General features: G+C 37.9%; 1 pseudogene across 1 annotated transcript; it reads left to right on the top strand.

The window, feature by feature from the left end:
• The first annotated feature begins 762 nt into the window (after window positions 1–762).
• On the top strand, window positions 763–6,715 carry LOC308551708 (cAMP-responsive element modulator pseudogene; annotated as a pseudogene). Its single transcript has 3 exons — window positions 763–816; window positions 4,609–4,886; window positions 6,596–6,715. The product of its transcript is annotated as a cAMP-responsive element modulator pseudogene (transcript).
• Window positions 6,716–13,144: the final 6,429 nt, after the last annotated feature.

Raw genomic sequence — 13,144 nt, 5'->3', positions numbered from 1 at the left:
ATCACATTAACTAAATTGTTTGCACAACTTAGAGCTGCTTCCATGAGCAGTGGCAACAGGCACCACAATTGACTCCTGTCCCTAAGCTGGAATCACTTTACTCTCTGCCACCATGATGCTGGGTTTATGTATCATCTTTAGCATTTAATACAGTCAATTCTTAGCTAGTAGGGTGAGTTGCAGTCATAATATGAGCTCATCCTCCCCCTCATCTATATAATAAACACACATCACTGGATTTTACAAGGTAGAGAACATCCCTATTTATTCGTGGCACTGAATCAACGAATATGTGAAATAGTTCTTGGAAAAAGAGATCATAGAACATTGTGTGGATGTCCCTAATTTTATTTCAAAAAGATAAGGACAAAATACAGTACCTACCTATCTCGTGATATGAAGAGCAAAAACAGTACCCACCTCATAAGTACTAGGAAGATGAAATGAAATATATTTTGTTCAGACCCTACACAGTGTAGGCTTTCAATAAATATCCAGCGTATTGTATTTTACTTTTGGTTGTTTAATGATGAAAGAATTTAAGGATATGGACTTTCCTCTAAATGCAGCATTGGTCACATTCCATAGTTTTTATATATAATGTTTGTATCAATATTCTCTAGAGAAACTGAAGCATATATATATATATATATATATATATGGAGAGAAAGAGAGATTTTTTATAGGAATTGACTCATGTGGTTATGAATATTGAGAAGCCCCATAATATACCATCTGCAAGCTGGAGAAAAAGGAAAGCCGATGGTATCCTTCAGTCTAGAGTCCGAAGAACTGAGAACCAGGGGATCTGATGGTGTAACTCAACCAAAGGCCTGAGATCTGGAGGCGGGGGAGGGGGCATGTAAATCCTGAAGCCCAAAAGCCAGAGAACCAGAAGCTCTGATATCTAAGGGCAACAAAAGATGATGGTCCCAACACAAGAATCGAGGGAATTCATCCTTCGCCTTTTTGTTCTATTCTGGCTCTCAATGGATTCGATTGATGAGGGCAGATCTCTGTACTCATCAAATGCTAATCTCTTTTGGAAGCATCCTCCCAGACATACCCAGAAATATTTTACCAGCTATTTGGGCTTCTCTTAGCCCAGTCAAGTTGTTATATAGAATTATTCATCATTGTTATTATTGATAATTTCAAAATTGTTTGTTATTATAGTTTTCATTAATACTTCTGACCCAAGAGCTGTACAATATTCCCATTTTCTACTTAGTTTTTGCTTTTGCTGCATTGTGATTAGAAAATGAGGTTCATTCTATTTCTGCTTTTAAAGTTCATTTAGTTTTATAAAGACATATTGGATAAAATTTGGTAAGTATCTCAAAGACCCTAGAAAACAAGGATTCCTTTTGTAAGGCACAAGTTTAGAATACAGCATTGGACCTCTCAATTAGGTTAATGTTTTTAGGAGTGTCCTTGGTGCTTATGAAGGGGCAGTGACACAGAATAGATGACCTTGCTCCCCATTCTGAACACCTGCATTCTTGTATTCTCCATTCCCCTCTTAAGAGTTTTATATTTTTGACCAATTTTATGGATGTTTTATAGTAATTACTAATAGCTTCCCAGCTATCAAAGCTGGCAGTTAAAGCTGGAAGCTAAAGGACCGAGGAGAGACCTAGCCTTTCCACACCAGACTGAGAAAGCTCTCCCTTGTGAGTTCATAGTGGTTTGTACTGAAAGCAGAGAGAACCTGCAACTCTGTAGCAGTGGTCCTCCTGAATCAGCAGGGCTTGTTTCACAGTGTGGAGGTTGTCTAGGCTAAAGTCAAGGTAATCAGGGAACATACAGGTGAACCAGTCCCCCAGTGGCTCACCATCAGGTCGGGTAGGAGAGACATTACACTCTGCCTTCTTGCATTTGCAGTCACCATGACATTCTGAAGAGAAACTTTCTGGGCAGCTCCAGGAAACTGCATGGTCTTTGTTCCTGAAACCCTCTCTCATTTCTAGCCTCATCATATGAGCTGAACATTCTTATAAAGAACCAAAGCTCACACTTAAAACTTGGGCAGCCCCTGATTCTTTTTTTTTTTTTTTTTTAAATAGGAAGGGAGAGGGAGAGAGAGAGATAGAAACATCAATGATGAGAGTCATTGATCGCTTCCTCCTACACGCCCCCTACTGGGGATTGAGCCCACAACCCAGGCATGTGCCCTGACCTGGAATTGAACTGTGACCTCCTGGTTCATAGGTCGACACTCAACCACTGAGCCACGCTGGCCAGGCCTCTGATTCTTTTCTAGTCCTCTGTGACAGATAAAGAACAGATGGGAAAGCAGCTCATCTCTTAGTTTTTCCTTAGTATTAGTAATCTGTTTACTTATCCCCCCAATTATGGATTTTTAACTACTGAGATTGGGCATGGTGGTAGATTCTTTTCTCACCAGAGTGATGTATAGGTTAGTCTCTATCTAGCCTTTCCCAGCTTGCATTTTCAGACAGGACTTCTCAGACGTCCAGGGAGGCCTAAGTTCACATTTTTAAGAGTCCAAAGATATTAAAATCTTGTATATATTTCTTCTGAATGAGTGAAACCCATCTCAATCCCCAACAGACATGATACACTGATTTTCTTTTCTTCTTCTTCTTTTTTTTAAATATATCTTTATTGATTTCAGAGAGAGGAAAGGAGAGGGAGAGAGAGATAGAAACACCAATGATGACAGTGTCATTGACTGGCTGCAGCCCACAACCTGGGCATGTGCCCTGGCCAGGAATCGAACCCTGATCGCCTGGATCCTAGGTCGACGCTCAACTACTGAGCCACGCCCGGCTGGGCAGACTGGTTTTCAAAAACAAAATTTTACCACCAAAGATTACCTGAAAAGTTGATTCATATATTAGACAACCAGTTTACATTCAAAAGATATGTAACTACTGAGTCACTGAAGAATTCCATTAGATTTTTGTTTGAAATGAACAATATGAGCAGTCCATTTTGACTGTGCGACCTCTTACTGCTGCACTCAGAATTTCCTTTCAACAGAGCAATGAATATTCCATCCATGATCTTCCCTCTCCTGGACACTCCTGCCACCACCTTCACCTTTCAATATGGTCTGCATTTTGAAGTGCTACATTCTGAAAGGAAGAATGTCCAGGATGAAAAATACTCTGTACTTCATGCCAGATTCTTATATTTCTTAAACTACTCGCTTCATACTCCCTTTCAAAACAAAATAACTTTACTCTCCAGTCTTACCCTGCTCTGACTCCTACATAAACTGACCCGGATTTCATGCTTCTAGAGAAGTGAAGAGCATGAAATAGAGAAAGCAAACCATCCTTCTGAATGCAACTTTGGCCTTATCCTTCAACTGCTCCAGCTGCCAAAGAACTATGGAAGTTGAAAATATCTCTCTGTGTCTGCAACACCTTGCATGAGAGTGATGAATTCAGACCTGGATGCTCCCTCTGTCTAGCTCAGCAATCTTCAGGTTCCATATAGACCTCCTCCTTGACACACTGAGTTCTGAACAATAGAATCTCTAAGTTTTGGAGTCTGGTTTCCCCTTAGGGAGCATTATCTTAACTTTCTCACAGCACTACATTCTGATTTACCTCCTTAAAGGCACCTGATGTTCAGTGGAGTAAGTTTTAACGTTTATTGTGAGACAACAAGAATGATAATACCTGGAATTGTTATTGGTCAGGATGTTACTGAACTCAAGGGGATTGCCACTTGGGGTGGTCTATTCAAGAATAAGATGTGGCTGTCATTAGGTTGTTTTATTTATTTGTAATAGGTAAAGGAGACAGGGGATTCACATCCAAAGCTCTGACTCTCTGAAGGTTAATTACATGTTGATTTCTTCTTTGCAGTTAGCTAAACTTATCCAGTTGCAATTCCAGTCAAGCTCATCAGTTTCAGCTGCATCTGCAAAATACCGTACTACATTTTAGCACTTAGCAAGAATAGCACTTCGTAAGAACTGCCCAGACCTTGAGACTCTTGTCCTATCTAACAAGGAGACAAGAAACACTAAGACAAAGACTCAAATAATGTTAGTGTCCAGTGTGTGTCATAAAAAATGACTGCTACTGGTCCCATCTAGGCAGAGAAGCCAGCTGCACAACAGAGGTGACTGGGGTCCATTTGGGGCCAACTGCAGTAGGATGCTGGGTGGTGGCGAAGCTCCCAAGGGGCAGTGGGCTCATCATCTCCACCCCTTCCCGTCTGTAATCAGTGGGGTGGTCCATTACAGAAATGACATAACGGAGGGTTATATGAAGGAGGAAAGAGGGAAGGAGCAAGGCATTGACTACAAATGTCTTAATATGAGCAAATGTGGCAGGAAAAAAAGTATTAAGACAAATGATCATGGAAATAATTGAATGCCAGCAGAATGGAACAAATTCTGTGTAACATTCTGTGATAGAGAGCAAATCTGCTCATATGCAGACTTAGACTGATCAAAATTCAATCTCTGATTTAGCTCAGGTTTCTGTAGCTAGATCAGGTACCAGAAGCGGCTTCCCAGCTATAACTCTAATGCAGTTGCCCTCAGGCCAAACCCAACAAGTCTGGGGAGTAACTGAGACAACATAAACATTGGTTATTTAGTTGCCACAAATACAAACTGTTCAGGTAGCAGCAATTGGAGAGACAGATGAATCTGCAGAATCAGAAGGTGTAATCAAATTTCATAAATGTAGAGGAATCATTTCATGAAGACCCTTTATAGAAAAGTACTGAATGAGCTTTCCTCCCATATGCCTCCTGTTTCCAAGATTGAAGAAGAAAAATCAGAGGAACAAGGAATGCCATCTAACCTCATTACCATGGCAATACCAACTAGCATATATCAGACTAGCAGGAGGTAATACAGTATGTATGTTGCAGTAAGATATGATACAGTGCTAGCTGTATTCTCCTCTAGTTATAGTAAAGCAACACAGGTTTTACATTCAATTGTCCTATTTAAAAATGTATCATTAATACCTAACCTGTGTATTATAAAATGAAAAGTTGTTTTTTTTGTTAAAGAGAAATTTTTACTGATAGCTGTCTATACTTTTGAAAAGTAAAAATTTTGTTACTGAATATAGAAGACAATTTGGGGTAAAAATAAGGACAATTTTTCTATTTATATGTTTATATTTGTGTCTTGTAAAAGTTTAAAACTTATTTTTTGTTATCTTTATGATGCATGCAAACATGATAAGACACAAATATCTGTATTTGATTCTTGTTGGGTTTTGTTACCAAAACTTATATATCATACTAATCTAAAGGAAGTGCATTTGTTTTCTAAATTATATTTTAAATGTAATTCTGTTTTCACTACTCTCTACTGAGTTCATTTGTGTTGCAGTTTTTTCCTAAAAGAAAGTGGGAAAATGCTTTTTTTACCATAGCAATCAGACAGATCATTTTTACTTAAAGTATTAGTCACTAAACAGAAGCAGCCACATTTGCTTTTTTAAATGACTTATATGAATTAATATTAAGATTCAGAGTGAGACAACAAGTACAGATGACACTTGGAATAAAGTTAGTGTTCAGTGTTTGATAACAAGCATATAGATCTGACTATGGAATAATTTTAGGTTCAAGCATGAAACAACACATTGGAGCAAAGTTAAGATTTTGTTTAAACCACAAGCACAAAGACAACTACCTGTTCCATGTGAGACAAAAACAGGAAATTTTCACCAGGAAAGGTTATGGTTCAGTGTGAGATACCATGCATGAAGGCTGACGAATCTCAGAGGGAAGGTAGGTGGGTCGGAAGAGATTAACTGAAGAATTTATAGGCATATATACATAACCCATGGACTCAGACAATAGTGTGGAGAAGGCCTGGGGCAGGGGGTGGATGCCGGGTGGAGGGGATCAATGGCGGGGGAAGGGGAAAGGGGACATCTGTAATACTTTCAACGATAAAGATACACTTAAAAAAAAGACTGCTGGAATGAGGCTGTTCTCAGTATGAGAGACAATCCTGAACATGACTGTTGGAATGAGGGTAAGGTTCATGGGACAACACAAGCAATTTGATGGCTGCTCAAATAAGATTATGTTTCAGTTTAACACAACAAGCATAACGATGAATGCCAGAGTGAATTTATTCATCAGTGTGAGACAAAAAGCATCAAGCTGACTGCTGAATGAGGTTAGGTTTGGTGTGCAACAGGAAGAAAAGAAACCACTGGGGGAATAAGTTTAAAATTCAGTGTGACACAATAACCATAAATATGACTACTGGAATGAGGCAAAGGCTTAGAGTGTGACAACAAGCTAGAAGATCACTGTAGGAGTAGGATAATGTTCAGTGTGGCACAACAACCAAGAAAATGACTGACAGATTATGGTTAAAGATCAGAGTGAGACAGTAGTGTGACAATGAACACTGGAATAAGGTTAAAGTTTAGTGTGAGACAATAAGCATGATGATGACTGCTGGAATAAGATTAATGTTCAGTGTCAGATAATAACTATGATATGAGGATGACCACTGGAATAAGTTTGTTTCAGTGTATGACAACAAGCATGACGATGAATGCTGAAAAAGTCAATTATTAAGTGTGAGACAACAGGCACAAATCGACTACTGCAAATAATTACACTGCAGTGTGAGAACAAGAATGAAGATGACCACTGCAGTGAAGTTAAGAAATATGGTCTCTACTATGGAGCAAATCAGCAGTGCCCAGGAGTGACCCAGCCACTGGTGGTAGTCCCTGTTTCTTAGAGACCCAAGAAAGGGGTTTCAACACCATCTTTAATGATGGCACAGGGGACGAGAGAAGGGGGGCTGTCCTTTGCCAATCCCTCCACCTCACACTACATGGAGAGTCACTTACTTGTCTGGCTGGTCTTGACAATTAGTTCTGGTTCCACTCTCTTCATGTTACAAGCCCAGGGGGTGACCAGTACTAGACTTTTCCCACCAACAGGTCTTAAAATAGATGACTGTTGTACATGCTATGCACATATGATTATCTCTACATGCTACATGCCCTAGAAGGCTGACACTTATAGACTGTATTACTTGGGCTCCCATACCCTCTGGCTGGTAGTTGGGTTTGACCAGTGGTAAGTGACTTCATGAAATCCAAGGTGGAAGGAGAGAGGCCAAGTTGTTTACTCCTTACTGCAACTCTGACTGGTCAGTCTGTCTCTGACAGTCACTGTGTCCCTCTACAACTGTACCTCCTGACGAGTGGCCCTTCCTCCATGAATCTTTACTGACAGAAATTAGATTAGTAGTTGCTTAGGTATAGAAGGCAAGAAAAGATGGGAGGAAAAAATTACAAAGGGGCATGAGGAGACTTGAGGGTGATGGATGTATTCACTTCATTGTACTGATGGTTTCAAGAGGGTATACCTATGTCAAACTTATTCAATTACACAATATAAATATGCTCCATGTATTGTATGCCAATTATTGTATGCTTCAATAAAGGTGCCTAAAAAATGAAATGAACATTGTCTCATCTCATGTTATACATACACAATTTTTTTAAGCTGGAGCAGGAAAGTTCTCTCTCTGTATGCAGACACTTCCTGCAGCTCCACTCTCCTACTCTCGGGCATTGTGAGCCAGAAGCCACCATTCTGACTTGTTAGAGGAAAACTAAAAATTATTTTGAAACAGACAACAAATCAAAATGTGAAACTAAAACCATAAGATTTCTAAAATAAAGCATAGGAGAAGATCTTGGTAACTTTGGGACAGGCACAGATTTCTAACCAGAAAGGAAATTATAATATAAGGAGGATGGGATTTCAGGAAGGAAGGCAAACTGATGGAGTGAGTAAAAGTCAGGGCAAATATAATAGAATAATCACCACATATGAGTTTTTAAGATCATGTTCTATGGTTAAAGCAAAAACTATAACATCATCTGATGTGGGTTCAATGTACATAGAAGAAATACTTGTTATTCATATAGGGTGGAGCAAAAGTAGGGAAAAGAGTTTATTCTTGTGTCATTATTTATTAATTATTGTATTATTTTCCCTATAAACAACTGTAAACCCACTTTTGCCCCACCCTGTATTTAAAAGGGAGGACAAAACGACCTAAATGGAAGTAAAATTTCTTTACTTCCCTCGAAGTGGTTACGTGCTGACACCCCAGTAAACTGTGATATGTACATATGCATATTGCATTTTTAAAAATTATAAAATAAATAATGAAAATATAGAATAAAATAAAAATGATAAAAAGCTATAGAAAGAGCTATATTCAGAAACATTATAACTAACTAAAAATGGAATTACTGCCCGGCCAGGTGTGGCTCAGCGGTTGAGCATCGACCTAGGATCCAGGCGATCGGGGTTCGATTCCCGGTCAGGGCACATGCCTGGGTTGTGGGCTCGATCCCCAGTCGGGGACGGGCAGGAGGCAGGCGATCAATGATTCTCTAATCATTGATGTTTCTATCTATCCCTCTCCTTTCCTCTCTCTGAAATCAATAAAGGTATATTTTTTTAAAAAAATGGAATTACTATTGGAAGGCAAGAAAAGGAAAACAGAGTAATGAGAAGCAAAATTAACAAACAGAAAATAATGGCTTTCTTATACTCTAACATATTAATAATTACTTTAAATGTAAAGGTTTAAGAATAGCAATTAAAACACAGAAATTGGCAGAGTAAATTTTTAAAAAACATCATCCATCTCTATGCTGCCTACAAGAACTTCACTTCAAATTTTTATGTGATTTTAAAGATTTATTCATTTTAAGAATAGTTTTCTTTTTTTATCCTCACCAGGGAATATGTTTTTGTTGATTTTACAGAGAGAGAAAAGGAGAGAGAGAGAGATCTATGTGAGAGAGGAATATCAATCCGTGACCCAGGATCAAACCCACAACCTAGGTATGTTCCCTGAGAATTGAACCCACAACCTTTCACTGTATGGGACAACACTCCAACCAACTGAGTCACACTGGTCAGGGCATCATTTTAAGCATAGTTTTATGCTTCTTTACAAAAACATTTTTTCCAAATACAAAATAAAATGACTTAATTTTATAATGAGCATAAATATTAGTGAACTTGGAAGCAAAAGAGCCTGGAATTGTAAAGGCTCTTTCAGGTCCTCTACTTTAATGGCTCCATCATGGAAAACTTAATTTAACAATATCCCTGACCAATAATTAAGTTCCAAGTGGTGCTAAGACACTGAAAATGACAGCAGCCTCATTGCTTCTCTAGGTTGTCCATTCCTTAAGTTGGCCTAGGACAGTTTCACCCGACTGGCCTAATTTCCAAACCACAGAATGGTACTGTGGTAGTTTAATCCCTCTCCAGCATAGTAGGCCTTCAAGTATTTGAAGGAGATCTCATATCTCTTTCTTAAGTCTTTGTTCTCTAAACTACAAATGTTTCAAACATTTATCACAAAGCATAGATCCAGTTCTTTCATCACTCACATCGCCTTCCTCTGGAATCACTCCAGAGGAATCCTCTTCTTAAAGCCATAAAACAAATCTAAAAATATCTAAAAGAATTGAAAGCATACAGAGTTTGATTTCTGACCACAAAGGGATCACACTAGAAATTAATAATAGAAAGATAACAATAAAATCCCCAGCCTGGCCAGAGTGGCTCAGTTGGTTGAGTGTCTCAACTGGCTGAGTGTCGTCCTATGCACCAAAAGGTTCCTGGTTCAATTCCTGGTCAAGGCACATGCCTAGGTTGTAGGTTCTATACCTGGTCTGGGCACAGGTATGGAAGGCAGTCGATTGATGTTTTTCTCTCACATCAATATTTCTCTCTCTATCTCTATCCATCTCTCCCTTCCTCTCTCTAAGCATATCCTTGGGTGAGGATTAAAATAAAATCTCCGAACATGTGGAAAATAAACAACACACTTCTAATTAATTTATAGAATTTCTAAATAATAATAATGAGCATGTAGAAACTCAAACTAAAAGCACAATATCATGTATAATTGCTTTAAATAAAATGAGTACTTAGGAATACATTTATCAAACATATACAGGATCTGAATGCATAAAATTATATAAATTTTGATGAAAGAAATTGAAGATCTAAATAAAGAGACATAGTATGTTCATGGATTGGAAGACTAAACATAGAAATGATGTCAATTCTCCCCCAAATTGGTCTGTAAGTTTAATACTATTTCTAGCAAGGATTTTGTACCCATAGACAAACTTATTCCAAAATTAAGCAGACAAACACTAGTGCTGGGAGAGCTAAAGAAATGTTGAAAAACAAAAAGTGGGAGGAATCATTCTACCCAATATTAATATATACTATATAGCTACAGTAATCAACATAGAGTAGTACTGGAGAAAGGATAGACACATAAGTCAATGCAACATAATAGAAGACAGCAAAATAGTCCCACTGAAATATGCTCGAATATGACAAAGATGAAAAAGAAATTCACAGGAGAAAGGCTAGCCTTTACAACAAATTGTGCTCTAGCAACTGGACATTCATAGTCAAAAATTGAACCTGGACTTTAACCTCCAAGCCTTACATAAAAATTAACTCAAAATGGACCACAGACTTAAGTGTAAAATTGATCTTTAAAACTTTTAAAAGAGAACATAGGAGAAAATCTAAGGATTCATAAAAAAATTCTTACATATGATGCCAAAACCACAATCCATAAATAAATTGGACTTCATCAAAATTTAAAACTTTTGCTCTGAGAATGCCCTTGTTAGCAGAATGAAAAGACAAGCTACAGACTGGGAGGAAATTATTTGCAAATCACATATCTGACAAAGGATGCATAGCTAGAATATTAGAGAACTCACAAAACTTAATAAAAACAGTTCAATTAAAAAATGACAGGCCCGGCCGGGCGTGGCTCAGCGGTCGAGCGTCGACCTAGGATACAGGCGATCGGAGTTCGATTCCCTGTCAGGGCACATGCCTGGGTTGCAGGCTCGATCAATGACTCTCTCATCATTGATGTTTCTCTCTCTCTCTCTCTCTCCCTCTCCTTTCCTCTCTCTGAAATCAATAAAGATATATATATATATTTAAAAATGACAAAAGATATTTCACTGTAGAGGATATAGAGAAAGAAAATAAGCACAAAGATTCTCACCATCATTACCATTAGGGAAATACAAATTAAAACCACAACAAGATATGGCTATATACCTGTCAGATGGTTAAAATAACAAAATAACACCAAATGCTAAGGAGGATGCAGAGAAACTGGATACCTTCACAAATTGCTGATGGGAATGTAAATGTTACAGCCACTCTGGAAAACAGTTTATGAGAGTTTTAAAAAAACAAAACATATAATCCATTTTATTCCTTTTCTATAATATTCTTGAAAAGCCAAAATTATGGTAATGGACAACAGAGTGGTGGTTGCCAGGCATTAAGAAAAGAGAATGGAAATGGGTGTGTTCAAAAAAGGGCAACATAAAGGATCCTTATGGTGATGGAACTATTCTGAATCTTGACTGTGGTGTCGGATTGAACCTACGCATGTGATAAAATTGCATAGAGCTCAGTACACACACCTGCACACACACATGTGAACAAGTAAACTGGGGAAATCTGAACAAGATAGATTATGTCAATATTCTGATTTTGATATTGTACTGTAGTTTTGAAAGATACTATCACTGTGGATAATAGGATAAAATATACATGGGGTCTCTGTATTTTTTTTCACAACCACAAGTAAATCTACAATTATGTCAAAATAAAAAGTTTAATTAAAAAATCAATTGCAGTTCTATATACTAACAATTTACAATGTAAAAACCAAAATTAAACACACACTACCTTGTACAGCCCCTGCAAAGAAAATGAAATACATATAACTCTAACAAAATATGTACAGGGTGGCTGAGTGAGAATAAAGAGGTATATATTTTTGTATCTTGATTGTAGTGGTGGTTACACAAATCCTGACATGGGAAAAAATTGGTAGAGCAATACATGTGTACACACAAATTAATGCAGGCTAGAAAATGGTAAATGCTGAATTAGGCTCTGGTCTAGTTAACAGTAATGTACCAATGTCAATTTCCAGGTTTTGATACTATACTACATCTACAGAAAATGTCACCATTGGGGAAGCTTGGTGAAAGGTACAGGTCTTTTTTTGTACTATTTTTGCAACTTCCTGCCTATAATTATTTCAAAATAAAATATTAAAAATAAATGAGATGAGGCTAATAATAGGTTTCACAAATGATTGGCAGAAACAGGCTGTGCAAGTGAATGAGGCTGGATCCAGTCTGGAACAAAGGGTTTCTATGTGGCTCAAGTCTATATCCCTGTGGCCCTTTTATCAAATAATTAATATTTTCATTGTATTACACAAGTAAAACTTATATACATGTAGATATGCATACATATACACAGTAAAAAGTGTTAAGTCGTCCTTCCCACAGCCTTAACCGGAGGTAAACAGTGTTGAGTAGTTTTATATTTTTGCCCTGGTATTTTTTATGCATTCATACCCATGCATAGTGACGTTATTGATAAAATTATGATGCCACACAATAATCTAGTGTCTCTGAAACTTGTTGTTTTTCCTTGACCATGTAGGTATGACAATTGCTCAATATGAATGTGCTGAATTCCATAAATAGTTACAAGGATGGCATAGGGATATTCACTTGTGAGGAGTGAGCAGACATTTTGAGACGGCTTTAATACTGGGGCTAGTCCTCCTCCTGAAAACTCGGGTGAGGGCTTCCTAAATATACTTCTTGCAGATAGATTTTCAAAAGTCATAACTATCATGACGCGTGAGGATAACTATCATGAAAATGTGATCAAGTTTGGGTTGGATTTAGTTTAGAATAAAGATGAGATGAAACCATGAAAGGGCTTTTAAGCCCACCAGTAAGAAAAAAGACAAATGAAAACCTGAGAAGACCTTCTGCAGTATCCAAGGCAAAGAGAGACTAAGAGGAGTCCTTAGAAATCACTATGGGGTGAAAGGTAGGGGCAACGGGGCAATTTACGAATAAAGAAAAATACACATAACCAGCAAATGTACCAGAAAGGATATTTTGTGGATTTGGTGAAACTCCATAGTGCATTGGTACCAGATAATTGTGAATTAAAGAGAGGAAAGACAGGTTGGGTGGACAGATCTTCTGTGGAGAGAGGGGGAGAGGTGTGTGTGTGTGAATGGGCGGAGAGTTTTAGG

This window comes from Miniopterus schreibersii (genome assembly GCF_964146895.1).
Source record: "Miniopterus schreibersii genome assembly, chromosome: X".
Classification (NCBI taxonomy): domain Eukaryota; kingdom Metazoa; phylum Chordata; class Mammalia; order Chiroptera; family Miniopteridae; genus Miniopterus; species Miniopterus schreibersii.
The sequence above is the reverse complement of the archived record's forward strand: the minus strand, read 5'-3'. Positions and strand labels throughout refer to the sequence as shown.